Below are 17,038 nucleotides of genomic sequence, written 5' to 3'. Positions count from 1 at the left end.
CTGTAAGAAGAGTCACTATTCTTGTACTTAATGCGGCATTGTGCCTTTTGTATTTAATTCCGATGCGATTTCTGTGTTTCATCGTCAATGTGAAGGTCCAAGGAATACATTGAACCTGCAGTGTTGTATCGGAAACAAATACTGTTCTCACAGGGAATGCTCAAAGCACCGACTGTAAGAAGAGTCTCTATTCTTGTACTTAATGCGACATTGTGCCTTTTGTATTTAATTCCGATGCGATTTCTGTGATTCATCGTCAATGTGAAGGTCCTAGGAATACATTGAACCTGCTGAGGTGTATCGGAAACTAATACTGGTCTCACAGGGAATGCTCAAAGCACCGACTGTAAGAAGAGTCTCTATTCTTGTACTTAAGACGGCATTGTGCCTTTTGTATTTAATTGCGATGCGATTTCTGTGTTTCATCGTCAATGTGAAGGTCCTAGTAATACATTGAACCTGCTGAGGTGTATCGGAAACTAATACTGGTCTCACAGGGAATGCTGAAAGCACCGACTGTAAGAAGAGTCTCTATTCTTGTACTTACGCGGCAGTTTGCCTTTTGTATTTCATTCCGATGCGATTTCTGTGTTTCATCGTCAATGTGAATGTCCAAGGAATACATTGAACCTACAGTGGTGTATCGGAAACTAATTCTGGTCTCACAGGGAATGCTCAAAGCACCGAATGTAAGAAGAGTCTCAATTCTTGTACTTAATGCGGCATTGTGCCTTTTGTATTTAATTCCGATGCGATTTCTGTGTTTCATCGTCAATGTGAAGGTCCAAGGAATACATTGAAAATGCAGTGTTGTATCGGAAACTAATACTGGTCAGACAGGGAATGCTCAAAGCACCGACTGTAAGAAGAGTCTCTATTCTTGTACTTAAGGCGACATTGTGCCTTTTGTATTTAATTCCGATGCGATTTCTGTGTTTCATCGTCAATGTGAAGGTCCTAGGAATACATTGAACCTGCTGAGGTGTATCGGAAACTAATACTGGTCTCACAGGGAATGCTCAAAGCACCGACTGTAAGAAGAGTCTCTATTCTTGTACTTAAGACGGCATTGTGCCTTTTGTATTTAATTGCGATGCGATTTCTGTGTTTCATCGGCAATGTGAAGGCCCTAGTAATACATTAAACCTGCTGAGGTGTATCGGAAACTAATACTGGTCTCACAGGGAATGCTCAAAGCACCGACTGTAAGAAGAGTCTCTATTCTTGTATTTACGCAGCAGTTTGACTTTTGTATTTCATTCCGATGCGATTTCTGTGTTTCATCGTCAATGTGAAGGTCCAAGGAAAACATTGAACCTGGAGTGGTGTATCGGAAACTAATTCTGGTCTCACAGGGAATGCTCAAAACACCGACTGTAAGAAGAGTCTCCATTCTTGTACTTAATCCGGCATTGTGCCTTTTGTATTTATTTCCGATGCGATTTATGTATTTCATCGTCAAGTGAAGGTCCAAGGAATACATTAAACCTGCAGTGTTGTATCGGAAACTAATACTGGTCTCACAGGGAATGCTCAAAGCACCGACTGTAAGAAGAGTCTCTATTCTTGTACATAAGGCGACATTGTGCCTTTTGTATTTAATTCCGATGCGATTTCTGTGTTTCATCGTCAATGTGAAGGTCCTAGGAATACATTGAACCTGCTGAGGTGTATCGGAAACTAATACTGGTCTCACAGGGAATGCTGACAACACCAACTGTAAGAAGAGTCTCTATTCTTGTACTTAAGACGGCATTGTGCCTTTTGTATTTAATTGCGATGCGACTTCTGTGTTTCATCGTCAATGTGAAGGTCCAAGGAATACAATGAACTTGCTGTGGTGTATCGGAATCTAATACTGGTCTCACAGGGAATGCTCAAAGCACCGACTGTAAGAAGAGTCTCTATTCTTGTACTTAAGGCGGCATTGCGCCTTTTGTATTTAATTCCGATGCGATTTCTGTGTTTCATCGTCAATGTGAAGGTCCAAGGAATACATTGAACCTGCAGTGGTGTATCGGAAACTAATACTGGTCTCACAGGGAATGATCAAAGCACCGACTGTAAGAAGAGTCTCTATTCTTGTACTTAAGGCGGCATTGCACCTTTTGTATTTAATTCCGATGCGATTTCTGTGTTTCATCGTCAATGCGATGGTCCAAGGAATACATTGAACCTGCAGTGGTGTATCGGAACCTAATACTGGTCTCACAGAGAATGCTCAAAGCACGACTGTAAGAAGAGTCTCTATTCTTGTACTTATGACATCAATGTGCCTTTTGTAATTAATTCCGATGCGATTTCTGTGTTTCATCGTCAATGTGAAGGTCCAAGGAATACATTGAACCTGCAGTGGTGTATCAGAAACTAACACTGGTCTCACAAGGAATGCTCAAAGCTCCGACTGTAAGAAGAGTCTCTATTCTTGTACTTAAGGCGGCATTGCGCTTTTTGCATTTAATTCCGATGCGATTTCTGTGTTTCAACGTCAATGTGAAGGTCCAAGGAATACATTGAAACTGCAGTGGTGTATCGGAAACTAATACTGGTCTCACAGGGAATGCTCAAAGCATCGACTGTAAGAAGAGTCTCTATTCTTGTACTTAAGGCGGCATTGTGCCTTTTGTATTTAATTCCGATACGATTTCTGTGTTTCATCGTCAATGTGAAGGTCCAAGCAATACACTGAACCTGCAGTGTTGTATCAAAAACTAATACTGGTCTCACAGGGAATGCTCAAATCACCGACTGTAAGAAGAGTCTCTATACTTGTACTTAAGGCGGCATTGCGCCTTTTGTATTTAATTCCGATGCGATATCTGTGTTTCATCGTCAATGTGAAGGTCCAAGAAATACATTGAAACTGCAGTGGTGTATCGGAAACTAATACAGGTCCCACAGGGAATGCTCATAGCACCGACTGTAAGAAGAGTCTCTATTCTTGTACTTAAGACGGCATTGTGCCTTTTCTATTTAATTCCGATGCGATTTCTGTGTTTCATCGTCAATGTGAAGGTCCTAGGAATACATTGAACTTGCTGAGGTGTATCGGAAACTAATACTGGTCTCACAGGGAATGCTGAAAGCACCGACTGTAAGAAGAGTCTCTATTCTTGAACTTACGCGGCAGTTTGCCTTTTGTATTTCATTCCGATGCGATTTCTGTGTTTCATCGTCAATGTGAAGGTCCAAGGAATACATTGAACCTGGAGTGGTGTATCGGAAATTAATTCTGGTCTCAAAGGGAATGCTCAAAGCACTGACTGTAAGAAGAGCCTCTATTCTTGTACTTAATGCGGCATTGTGCGTTTTGTATTTAATTCCGATGCGATTTCTGTGTTGCATCGTCAATGTGAAGGTCCTAGGAATACATTGAACCTGCTGAGGTGTATCGGAAACTAATACTGGTCTCACAGGGAATGCTGAAAGCACCGACTGTAAGAAGAGTCTCTATACTTATACTTACGCGGCAGTTTGCCTTTTGTATTTCATTCCAATGCGAATTCTGTGTTTCATCGTCAATGTGAAGGTCCAAGGAATACATTGAACCTGCAGTGTTGTATCAGAAACTAATACTGGTCTCACAGGGAATGCTCAAAGCACCGACTGTAAGAAGAGTCTCTATTCTTGTACTTAAGGCGACATTGTGCCTTCTGTATTTAATTCCGATGCGATTTCTGTGTTTCATCGTCAATGTGAAGGTCCTAGGAATACATTGAACCTGCTGAGGTGTATCGGAACTAATACTGGTCTCACAGGGAATGCTGAAAGCACCGACTGTAAGAAGAGTCTCTTTTCTTATACTTACGCGGCAGTTTGCCTTTTGTATTTCATTCCGATGCGATTTCTGTGTTTCATCGTCAATGTGAAGGTCCAAGGAATACAGTGAACCTGGAGTGGTGTATCAGATACTAATTCTGGTCTCACAGGGAATCCTCAAAGCACCGACCGTAAGAAGAGTCACTATTCTTGTACTTAATGCGGCATTGTGCCTTTTTTATTTAATTCCGATGCGATTTCTGTGTTTCATCGTCAATGTGAAGGTCCAACGAATACATTGAACCTGCAGTGTTGTATCGGGAACTAAAACTGGTCTCACAGGGAATGCTCAAAGCACCGACTGTAAGAAGAGTCTCTATTCTTGTACTTAAGGCGACATTGTGCCTTTTGTATTAAATTCCAATGCGATATCTGTGTTTCATCGTCAATGTGAAGGTCCTAGGAATACATTGAACCTGCTGAGGTGTATCGGAAACTAATACTGGTCTCACAGGGAATGCTGAAAGCACCGACTGTAAGAAGAGTCTCTATTCTTGTACTTAAGACGTCATTGTGCCTTTTGTATTTAATTGCGATGCGATTTCTGTGTTTCATCGTCAATGTGAAGGTCCTAGTAATACATTGAACCTGCTGAGGTGTATCGGAAACTAATACTGGTCTCACAGGGAATGCTGAAAGCACCGACTGTAAGAAGAGTCTCTATTCTTGTACTTACGCGGCAGTTTGCCTTTTGTATTTCATTCCGATGCGAATTCTGTGTTTCATCGTCAATGTGAAGGTCCAAGGAATACATTGAACCTGCAGTGTTGTATCGGAAACTAATACTGGTCTCACAGGGAATGCTAAAATCACCGACTGTAAGAAGAGTCTCTATTCTTGTACTTAAGGCGACATTGTGCCTCTTGTATTTAATTCCGATGCGATTTCTGTGTTTCATCGTCAATGTGAAGGTCCTAGGAATACATTGAACCTGCTGAGGTGTATCGGAAACTAATACTGGTCTCACAGGGAATGCTGAAAGCACCGACAGTAAGAAGAGTCCCTTTTCTTATACTTACGCGGCAGTTTGCCTTTTGTATTTCATTCCGATGTGATTTCTGTGTTTCATCGTCAATGTGAAGGTCCAAGGAATGCATTGAACCGGGAGTGGTGTATCGGAAACTAATTCTGGTCTCACAGGGAATGCTCAAAGCACCGACTGTAAGAAGAGCCACTATTCTTGTACTTAATGCGGCATTGTGCCTTTTGTATTTATTTCCGATGCGATTTCTGTGTTTCATCGTCAATGTGAAGGTCCAAGGAATACATTGATCCTGCAGTGTTGTATCGGAAACTAATACTGTTCTCACAGGGAATGCTCAAAGCTCCGACTGTAAGAAGAGTCTCTATTCTTGTACATAATGCGACATTGTGCCTTTTGTATTTAATTCCCATGCGATGTCTGTGTTTCATCGTCAATGTGAAGGTCCTAGGAATACATTGAACCTGCTGAGGTGTATCGGAAACTAATACTGGTCTCACAGGGAATGCTGAAAGCACCGACTGTAAGAAGAGTCTCTATTCTTGTACTTAAGACGGCATATTGCCTTTTGTATTTAATTGCGATGCGATTTCTGTGTTTCATCGTCAATGTGAAGGTCCTAGTAATACATTGAACCTGCTGAGGTGTATCGGAAACTAATACTGGTCTCACAGGGAATGCTGAAAGCACCGACTGTATGAAGAGTCTCTATTCTTGTACTTACGCGGCAGTTTGCCTTTTGTATTTCATTCCGATGCGATTTCTGTGATTCATCGTCAATGTGAATGTCCAAGGAATACATTGAACCTACAGTGGTGTATCGGAAACTAATTCTGGTCTCACAGGGAATGCTCAAAGCACCGAATGTAAGAAGAGTCTCTATTCTTGTACTTAAGGCGGCATTGCGCCCTTTGTATTTAATTCTAATGCGATTTCTGTGTTTCATCGTCAATGTGAAGGTCCAAGGAATACATTGAATGCTGAAAGGAGGGAATGCTGAAAGCACCGACTGTAAGAAGAGTGTCTATTCTTGTACTTACGCGGCAGTTTGCCTTTTGTATTTCATTCCGATGCGATTTCTGTGTTTCATCGTCAATGTGAAGGTCCAAGGAATAGATTGAACCTGGAGTGGTGTATCGGAAACTAATTCTGGTCTCACTGGGAATGGTCAAAGCACCGACTGTAAGAAGAGTCTCTATTCTTGTACTTAATGCGGCATTGTGCCTTTTGTATTTAATTCCGATGCGATTTCTGTGTTTCATCGTCAATGTGAAGGTCCAAGGAATACATTGAACCTGCAGTGGTGAATCGGAAACTAATACCGGTCTGACAGGGAATGCTCAAAACACCGACTGTAAGAAGAGTGTCTATTCTTGTACTTAAGGTGACATTGTGCCTTTTGTATTTAATTCCGATGCGATTTCTGTGTTTCATCGTCAATGTGAAGGTCCTAGGAATACATTGAACCTGCTGAGGTGTATCGGAAACTAATACTGGTCTCACAGGGAATGCTGAAAGCACCGACTGTAAGAAGAGTATCTATTCTAGTACTTAAGACGGCATTGTACCTTTTGTATTTATTTCCGATGCGATTTCTGTGTTCCATCGTCAATGTGAAGGTCCAAGGAATACATTGAACCTGCAGTGGTGTATCGGAATCAAATACTGGTCTCACACGGAATGCTCAAAGCATCGACTGTAAGAAGAGTCTCTATTCTTCTACTTAAGGCGGCATTGCGCCCTTTGTATTTAATTCCGATGCGATTTCTGTGTTTCATCGTCAATGTGAAGGTCCAAGGAATACATTGAACCTGCAGTGGTGTATCGGAAACTAATACTGGTCTCACAGGGTATGCTCATAGCACCGACTGTAAGAAGAGTCTCTATTCTTGTACTTAAGACGGCATTGTGCCTTTTGTATTTGATTCCGATGCGATTTCTGTGTTTCATCGTCAATGTGAAGGTCCAAGGAATACATTAAACTTGCAGTGGTGTATCAGAAACTAATACTGGTCTCAAAGGGAATGCTCAAAGCACCGACTGTAAGAAGAGTCTCTATTCTTGTACTTAAGGCGGCATTGCGCCTTTTGTATTTAATTCCGATGCGATTTCTGTGTTTCATCGTCAATGTGAAGGTCCAAGGAATACATTGAACCTGCAGTGGTGTATCGGAAACTAATACTGGTCTCACAGGGAATGCTCAAAGCACCGACTGTAAGAAGAGTCTCTTTTCTTGTACTTATGACATCATTGTGCCTTTTGTCATTAATTCCGATGCGATTTCTGTGTTTCATCGTCAATGTGATGGTCCAAGGAATACATTGAACCTGCAGTGGTGTATCAGAAACTAATACTAGTCTCACAGGGAATGCTCAAATCTCCGACTGTAAGATGAGTCTCTATTCTTGTACTTAAGGCGGCATTGCGCTTTTTGTATTTAATTCCGATGCGATTTCTGTGTTTCAACGTCAATGTGAAGGTCCAAGGAATACATTGAAACTGCAGTGGTGTATCGGATACTAATACTGGTCTCACAGGGAATGCCCAAAGCATTGACTGTAAGAAGAGTCTCTATTCTTGTACTTAAGGCGGCATTGTGCCTTTAGTATTTAATTCCGATGCGATTTCTGTGTTTCATCGTCAATGTGAAGGTCCAAGCAATACACTGAACCTGCAGAGTTGTATCAAAAACTAATACTGGTCTCACAGGGAATGCTCAAATCACCGACTGTAAGAAGAGTCTCTATACTTGTACTTAAGGCGGCATTGCGCCTTTTGTATTTAATTCCGATGCGATATCTGTGTTTCATCGTCAATGTGAAGGTCCAAGGAAAACATTGAACCTTGAGTGGTGTATCGGAAACTAATTCTGGTCTCACAGGGAATGCTCAAAGCACCGACTGCAAGAAGAGTCTCTATTCTTGTACTTAAGGCAACATTGTGCCTTTTGTATTTAATTCCTTTTCGATTTCTGTGTTTCATCGTCAATGTGAAGGTCCTAGGAATACATTGAACATGCAGTGGGGTAACGGAAACTAATACTGGTCCCACAGGGAATGCCCAAAGCACCGACTGTAAGAAGAGTCTCTATTCTTGTACTTAAGGCGACATTGTGCCTTTTGTATTTAATTCCGATGCGATTTCTGTGTTGCATCGTCAATGTGAAGGTCCTAGGAATACATTGAACCTGCTGAGGTGTATCGGAAACTAATACTGGTCTCACAGGGAATGCTGAAAGCACCGACTGTAAGAAGAGTCCCTATTCTTATACTTACGCGGCAGTTTGCCTTTTGTATTTCATTCCGATGCGATTTCTGTGTTTCATCGTCAATGTGAAGGTCCAAGGAATACATTGAACCTGCAGTGTTGTATCAGAAACTAATACTGGTCTCACAGGGAATGCTCAAAGCACCGACTGTAAGAAGAGTCTCTATTCTTGTACTTAAGGCGACATTGTGCCTTTTGTATTTAATTCCGATGCGATTTCTGTGTTTCATCGTCAATGTGAAGGTCCTAGGAATACATTGAACCTGCTGAGGTGTATCGGAAACTAATACTGGTCTCACAGGGAATGCTGAAAGCACCGACTGTAAGAAGAGTCTCTTTTCTTATACTTACGCGGCAGTTTGCCTTTTGTATTTCATTCCGATGCGATTTCTGTGTTTCATCGTCAATGTGAAGGTCCAAGGAATACATTGAACCTGGAGTGGTGTATCGGAAACTAATACTGGTCTCACAGGGAATGCTCAAAGCACCGACTGTAAGAAGAGTCTCTATTCTTGTACTTAAGACGGCATTGTGCCTTTTGTATTTAATTGCGATGCGATTTCTGTGTTTCATCGTCAATGTGAAGGTCCTAGTAATACATTGAACCTGCTGAGGTGTATCGGAAACTAATACTGGTCTCACAGGGAATGCTGAAAGCACCGACTGTAAGAAGAGACTCTATACTTGTACTTACGCGGCAGTTTGCCTTTTGTATTTCATTCCGATGCGAATTCTGTGTTTCATCGGCAATGTAAAGGTCCAAGGAATACTTTGAACCTGGAGTGGTGTATCGGAAACTAATACTGGTCTCACAGGGAATGCTCAAAGCACCGACTGTAAGAAGAGTCACTATTCTTGTACTTAATGCGGCATTGTGCCTTTTTTATTTAATTCCGATGCGATTTCTTTGTTTCATCGTCAATGTGAAGGTCCAACGAATACATTGAACCTGCAGTGTTGTATCGGGAACCAAAACTGGTCTCACAGGGAATGCTCAAAGCACCGACTGTAAGAAGAGTCTCTATTCTTGTACTTAAGGCGACATTGTGCCTTTTGTATTTATTTCCGATGCGATATCTGTGTTTCATCGTCAATGTGAAGGTCCTAGGAATACATTGAACCTGCTGAGGTGTATCGGAAACTAATACTGGTCTCACAGGGAATGCTGAAAGCACCGACTGTAAGAAGAGTCTCTATTCTTGTACTTAAGACGGCATTGTGCCTTTTGTATTTAATTGCGATGCGATTTCTGTGTTTCATCGTCAATGTGAAGGTCCTAGTAATACATTGAACCTGCTGAGGTGTATCGGAAACTAATACTGGTCTCACAGGGAATGCTGAAAGCACCGACTGTAAGAAGAGTCTCTATACTTGTACTTACGCGGCAGTTTGCCTTTTGTATTTCATTCCGATGCGAATTCTGTGTTTCATCGTCAATGTAAAGGTCCAAGGAATACATTGAACCTGCAGTGTTGTATCGGAAACTAATACTGGTCTCACAGGGAATGCTCAAAGCACCGACTGTAAGAAGAGTCTCTATTCTTGTACTTAAGGCGACATTGTGCCTTTTGTATTTAATTCCGATGCGATTTCTGTGTTTCATCATCAATGTGAAGGTCCTAGGAATACATTGAACCTGCTGAGGTGTATCGGAAACTAATACTGGTCTCACAGGGAATGCTGAAAGCACCGACTGTAAGAAGAGTCCCTTTTCTTATACTTACGCGGCAGTTTGCCTTTTGTATTTCATTCCGATGCGATTTCTGTGTTTCATCGTCAATGTGAAGATCCAAGGAATGCATTGAACCTGGAGTGGTGTATCGGAAACTAATTCTGGTCTCACAGGGAATGCTCAAAGCACCGACTGTAAGAAGAGTCACTATTCTTGTACTTAATGCGGCATTGTGCCTTTTGTATTTAATTCCGATGCGATTTCTGTGTTTCATCGTCAATAAGAAGGTCCAAGGAATACATTGAACCTGCAGTGTTGTATCGGAAACTAATACTGTTCTCACAGGGAATGCTCAAAGCACCGACTGTAAGAAGAGTCTCTATTCTTGTACTTAATGCGACATTGTGCCTTTTGTATTTAATTCCGATGCGATTTCTGAGTTTCATCGTCAATGTGAAGGTCCTAGGAATACATTGAACCTGCTGAGGTGTATCGGAAACTAATACTGGTCTCACAGGGAATGCTCAAAGCACCGACTAAAAGAAGAGTCCCTATTCTTGTACTTAAGACGGCATTGTGCCTTTTGTATTTAATTGCGATGCGATTTCTGTGTTTCATCGTCAATGTGAAGGTCCTAGTAAAACCTTGATCCTGCTGAGGTGTATCGGAAACTAATACTGGTCTCACAGGGAATGCTGAAAGCACCGACTGTAAGAAGAGTCTCTATTCTTGTACTTACGCGGCAGTTTGCCTTTTGTATTTCATTCCGATGCGATTTCTGTGTTTCATCGTCAATGTGAATGTCCAAGGAATACATTGAACCTACAGTGGTGTATCGGAAACTAATTCTGGTCTCACAGGGAATGCTCAAAGCACCGAATGTAAGAAGAGTCTCTATTCTTGTACTTAATGCGGCATTGTGCCTTTTGTATTTAATTCCGATGCGATATCTGTGTTTCATCGTCAATGTGAAGGTCCAAGGAATACATTGAAAATGCAGTGTTGTATCGGAAACTAATACTGGTCTCATAGGGAATGCTCAAAGCACCGACTGTAAGAAGAGTCTCTATTCTTGTACTTAAGGCGACATTGTGCCTTTTGTATTTAATTCCGATGCGATTTCTATGTTTCATCGTCAATGTGAAGGTCCTAGGAATACATTGAACCTGCTGAGGTGTATCGGAAACTAATACTGGTCTCACAGGGAATGCTGAAAGCCCCGACTGAAAGAAGAGTCTCTTTTCTTATACTTACGCGGCAGTTTGCCTTTTGTATTTCATTTCGATGCGATTTCTGTGTTTCATCGTCAATGTGAAGGTCCAAGGAATACATTGAACCTGGAGTGGTGTATCGGAAACTAATTCTGGTCTGACAGGGAATGCTCAAAGCACCGACTGTAAGAAGAGTCTCTATTCTTGTACTTAATGCGGCATTGTGCCTTTTGTATTTAATTCCGATGCGATTTCTGTGTTTCATCGTCAATGTGAAGGTCCAAGGAATACATTGAACCTGCAGTGTTGTATCGGAAACTAATACTGGTCAGACAGGGAATGCTCAAAGCACCGACTGTAAGAAGAGTCTCTATTCTTGTACTTAAGGCGACATTGTGCCTTTTGTATTTAATTCCGATGCGATTTCTGTGTTTCATCGTCAATGTGAAGGTCCTAGGAATACATTGAACCTGCTGAGGTGTATCGGAAACTAATACTGGTCTCACAGGGAATGCTCAAAGCACCGACTGTAAGAAGAGTCTCTATTCTTGTACTTAAGACGGCATTGTGCCTTTTGTATTTAATTGCGATGCGATTTCTGTGTTTCATCGGCAATGTGAAGGCCCTAGTAATACAATGAACCTGCTGAGGTGTATCGGAAACTAATACTGGTCTCACAGGGAATGCTCAAAGCACCGACTGTAAGAAGAGTCTCTATTCTTGTACTTACGCAGCAGTTTGACTTTTGTATTTCATTCCGATGCGATTTCTGTGTTTCATCGTCAATGTGAAGGTCCAAGGAATACATTGAAGCTGGAGTGGTGTATCGGAAACTAATTCTGGTCTCACAGGGAATGCTCAAAGCACCGACTGTAAGAAGAGTTACCATTCTTGTACTTAATCCGGCATTGTGCCTTTTGTATTTAATTCCGATGCGATTTATGTATTTCATCGTCAAGTGAAGGTCCAAGGAATACATTAAACCTGCAGTGTTGTATCGGAAACTAATACTGGTCTCACAGGGAATGCTCAAAGCACCGACTGTAAGAAGAGTCACTATTCTTGTACTTAAGGCGACATTGTGCCTTTTGTATTTAATTCCGATGCGATTTCTGTGTTTCATCGTCAATGTGAAGGTCCTAGGAATACATTGAACCTGCTGAGGTGTATCGGAAACTAATACTGGTCTCACAGGGAATGCTGAAAGCACCAACTGTAAGAAGAGTCTCTATTCTTTTACTTAAGACGGCGTTGTGCTATTTGTATTTAATTGCGATGCGACTTCTGTGTTTCATCGTCAATGTGAAGGTCCAAGGAATACAATGAACTTGCTGTGGTGTATGGGAATCTAATACTGGTCTCACAGTGAATGCTCAAAGCACCGACTGTAAGAAGAGTCTCTATTCTTGTACTTAAGGCGGCATTGCGCCTTTTGTATTTAATTCCGATGCGATTTCTGTGTTTCATCGTCAATGTGAAGGTCCAAGGAATACATTGAACCTGCAGTGGTGTATCGGAAACTAATACTGGTCTCACAGGGAATGCTCAAAGCACCGACTGTAAGAAGAGTCTCTATTCTTGTACTTAAGGCGGCATTGCACCTTTTGTATTTAATTCCGATGCGATTTCTGTGTTTCATCGTCAATGCGATGGTCCAAGGAATACATTGAACCTGCAGTGGTGTATCGGAACCTAATACTGGTCTCACAGAGAATGCTCAAAGCACGACTGTAAGAAGAGTCTCTATTCTTGTACTTATGACATCAATGTGCCTTTTGTAATTAATTCCGATGCGATTTCTGTGTTTCATCGTCAATGTGAAGGTCCAAGGAATACATTGAACCTGCAGTGGTGTATCAGAAACTAATACTGGTCTCACAGGGAATGCTCAAAGCTCCGACTGTAAGAAGAGTCTCTATTCTTGTACTTAAGGCGGCATTGCGCTTTTTGTATTTAATTCCGATGCGATTTCTGTGTTTCAACGTCAATGTGAAGGTCCAAGGAATACATTGAAACTGCAGTGGTGTATCGGAAACTAATACTGGTCTCACAGGGAATGCTCAAAGCATCGACTGTAAGAAGAGTCTCTATTCTTGTACTTAAGGCGGCATTGTGCCTTTTGTATTTAATTCTGATACGATTTCTGTGTTTCATCGTCAATGTGAAGGTCCAAGCAATACACTGAACCTGCAGTGTTGTATCAAAAATTAATACTGGTCTCACAGGGAATGCTCAAATCACCGACTGTAAGAAGAGTCTCTATACTTGTACTTAAGGCGGCATTGCGCCTTTTGTATTTAATTCCGATGCGATATCTGTGTTTCATCGTCAATGTGAAGGTCCAAGAAATACATTGAAACTGCAGTGGTGTATCGGAAACTAATACAGGTCCCACAGGGAATGCTCATAGCACCGACTGTAAGAAGAGTCTCTATTCTTGTACTTAAGACGGCATTGTGCCTTTTCTATTTAATTCCGATGCGATTTCTGTGTTTCATCGTCAATGTGAAGGTCCTAGGAATACATTGAACTTGCTGAGGTGTATCGGAAACTAATACTGGTATCAAAGGGAATGCTGATAGCACCGACTGTAAGAACAGTCTCTATTCTTGTACTTACGCGGCAGTTTGCCTTTTGTATTTCATTCCGATGCGATTTCTGTGTTTCATCGTCAATGTGAAGGTCCAAGGAAAACATTGAACCTTGAGTGGTGTATCGGAAACTAATTCTGGTCTCACAGGGAATGCTCAAAGCACCGACTGCAAGAAGAGTCTCTATTCTTGTACTTAAGGCAACATTGTGCCTTTTGTATTTAATTCCGATGCGATTTCTGTGTTTCATCATCAATGTGAAGGTCCTAGTAATACATTGAACCTGCTGAGGTGTATCGGAAACTAATACTGGTCTCACAGGGAATGCTGAAAGCACCGACTGTAAGAAGAGTCTCTATTCTTGTACTTATGCGGCAGTTTGCCTTTTGTATTTCATTCCGATGCGATTTCTGTGTTTCATCGTCAATGTGAAGGTCCAAGGAATACATTGAACCTGGAGTGGTGTATCGGAAACTAATTCTGGTCTCAAAGGGAATGCTCAAAGCACTGACTGTAAGAAGAGCCTCTATTCTTGTACTTAATGCGGCATTGTGCCTTTTGTATTTAATTCCGATGCGATTTCTGTGTTGCATCGTCAATGTGAAGGTCCTAGGAATACATTGACCCTGCTGAGGTGTATCGGAAACTAATACTGGTTTCACAGGGAATGCTGAAAGCACCGACTGTAAGAAGAGTCTCTATTCTTATACTTACGCGGCATTTTGCCTTTTGTGTTTCATTCCGATGCGAATTCTGTGTTTCATCGTCAATGTGAAGGTCCAAGGAATACATTGAACCTGCAGTGTTGTATCAGAAACTAATACTGGTCTCACAGGGAATGCTCAAAGCACCGACTGTAAGAAGAGTCTCTATTCTTGTACTTAAGGCGACATTGTCCCTTTTGTATTTAATTCCGATGCGATTTCTGTGTTTCATCGTCAATGTGAAGGTCCTAGGAATACATTGAACCTGCTGAGGTGTATCGGAAACTAATACTGGTCTCACAGGGAATGCTGAAAGCACCGACTGTAAGAAGAGTCTCTTTTCTTATACTTACGCGGCAGTTTGCCTTTTGTATTTCATTCCGATACGATTTCTGTGTTTCATCGTCAATGTGAAGGTCCAAGGAATACATTGAACCTGGAGTGGTGTATCGGAAACTAATTCTGGTCTCACAGGGAATGCTCAAAGCACCGACTGTAAGAAGAGTCACTATTCTTGTACTTAATGCGGCATTGTGCCTTTTTTATTTAATTCCGATGCGATTTCTGTGTTTCATCGTCAATGTGAAGGTCCAACGAATACATTGAACCTGCAGTGTTGTATCGGGAACTAAAACTGGTCTCACAGGGAATGCTCAAAGCACCGACTGTAAGAAGAGTCTCTATTCTTGTACTTAAGGCGACATTGTGCCTTTTGTATTAAATTCCAATGCGATATCTGTGTTTCATCGTCAATGTGAAGGTCCTAGGAATACATTGAACCTGCTGAGGTGTATCGGAAACTAATACTGGTCTCACAGGGAATGCTGAAAGCACCGACTGTAAGAAGAGTCTCTATTCTTGTACTTAAGACGTCATTGTGCCTTTTGTATTTAATTGCGATGCGATTTCTGTGTTTCATCGTCAATGTGAAGCTCCTAGTAATACATTGAACCTGCTGAGGTGTATCGGAAACTAATACTGGTCTCACAGGGAATGCTGAAAGCACCGACTGTAAGAAGAGTCTCTATTCTTGAACTTACGCGGCAGTTTGCCTTTTGTATTTCATTCCGATGCGAATTCTGTGTTTCATCGTCAATGTGAAGGTCTAAGGAATACATTGAACCTGCAGTGTTGTATCGGAAACTAATACTGGTCTCACAGGGAATGCTCAAAGCACCGACTGTAAGAAGAGTCTCTATTCTTGTACTTAAGGCGACATTGTGCCTTTTGTATTTAATTCCGTTGCGATTTCTGTGTTTCATCGTCAATGTGAAGGTCCTAGGAATACATTGAACCTGCTGAGGTGTATCGGAAACTAATACTGGTCTCACAGAGAATGCTGAAAGCACCGACTGTAAGAAGAGTCCCTTTTCTTATACTTACGCGGCAGTTTGCCTTTTGTATTTCATTCCGATGTGATTTCTGTGTTTCATCGTCAATGTGAAGGTCCAAGGAATGCATTGAACCTGGAGTGGTGTATCGGAAACTAATTCTGGTCTCACAGGGAATGCTCAAAGCACCGACTGTAAGAAGAGTCACTATTCTTGTACTTAATGCGGCATTGTGCCTTTTGTATTTAATTCCGATGCGATTTCTGTGTTTCATCGTCAATGTGAAGGTCCAAGGAATACATTGATCCTGCAGTGTTGTATCGGAAACTAATACTGTTCTCACAGGGAATGCTCAAAGCACCGACTGTAAGAAGAGTCTCTATTCTTGTACTTAATGCGACATTGTGCCTTTTGTATTTAATTCCGATGCGATTTCTGTGTTTCATCGTCAATGTGAAGGTCCTAGGAATACATTGAACCAGCTAAGGTGTATCGGAAACTAATACTGGTCTCACAGGGAATGCTGAAAGCACCGACTGTAAGAAGAGTCTCTATTCTTGTACTTTAGACGGCATATTGCCTTTTGTATTTAATTGCGATGCGATTTCTGTGTTTCATCGTCAATGTGAAGGTCCTAGTAATACATTGAACCTGCTGAGGTGTATCGTAAACTAATACTGGTCTCACAGGGAATGCTGAAACCACCGACTGTAAGAAGAGTCTCTATTCTTGTACTTACGCGGCAGTTTGCCTTTTGTATTTCATTCCGATGCGATTTCTGTGTTTCATCGTCAATGTGAATGTCCAAGGAATACATTGAACCTACAGTGGTGTATCGGAAAATAATTCTGGTCTCACAGGGAATGCTCAAAGCACCGAATGTAAGAAGAGTCTCTATTCTTGTACTTAATGCGGCATTGTGCCTTTTGTACTTAATTCCGATGCGATTTCTGTGTTTCATCGTCAATGTGAAGGTCCAAGGAATACATTGAACCTGCAGTGTTGTATCGGAAACTAATACTGGTCTCACAGGGAATGCTCAAAGCACCGACTGTAAGAAGAGTCACTATTCTTGTACTTAAGGCGACATTGTGCCTTTTGTATTTAATTCCGATGCGATTTCTGTGTTTCATCGTCAATGTGAAGGTCCTAGGAATACATTGAACCTGCTGAGGTGTATCGGAAACTAATACTGGTCTCACAGGGAATGCTGAAAGCCCCGACTGTAAGAAGAGTCTCTTTTCTTATAATTACGCGGCAGTTTGCCTTTTGTATTTCATTTCGATGCGATTTCTGTGTTTCATCGTCAATGTGAAGGTCCAAGGAATACATTGAACCAGGAGTGGTGTATCAGAAACTAATTCTGGTCTCACAGGGAATGCTCAAAGCACCGACTGTAAGAAGAGTCTCTATTCTTGTACTTAATGCGGCATTGTGCCTTTTGTATTTAATTCCGATGCG

The sequence above is a fragment of the Schistocerca serialis genome, chromosome 3 (assembly GCF_023864345.2).
Source record: "Schistocerca serialis cubense isolate TAMUIC-IGC-003099 chromosome 3, iqSchSeri2.2, whole genome shotgun sequence".
Taxonomy (NCBI): Eukaryota; Metazoa; Arthropoda; class Insecta; order Orthoptera; family Acrididae; genus Schistocerca; species Schistocerca serialis.
The sequence above is the reverse complement of the archived record's forward strand: the minus strand, read 5'-3'. Positions refer to the sequence as shown.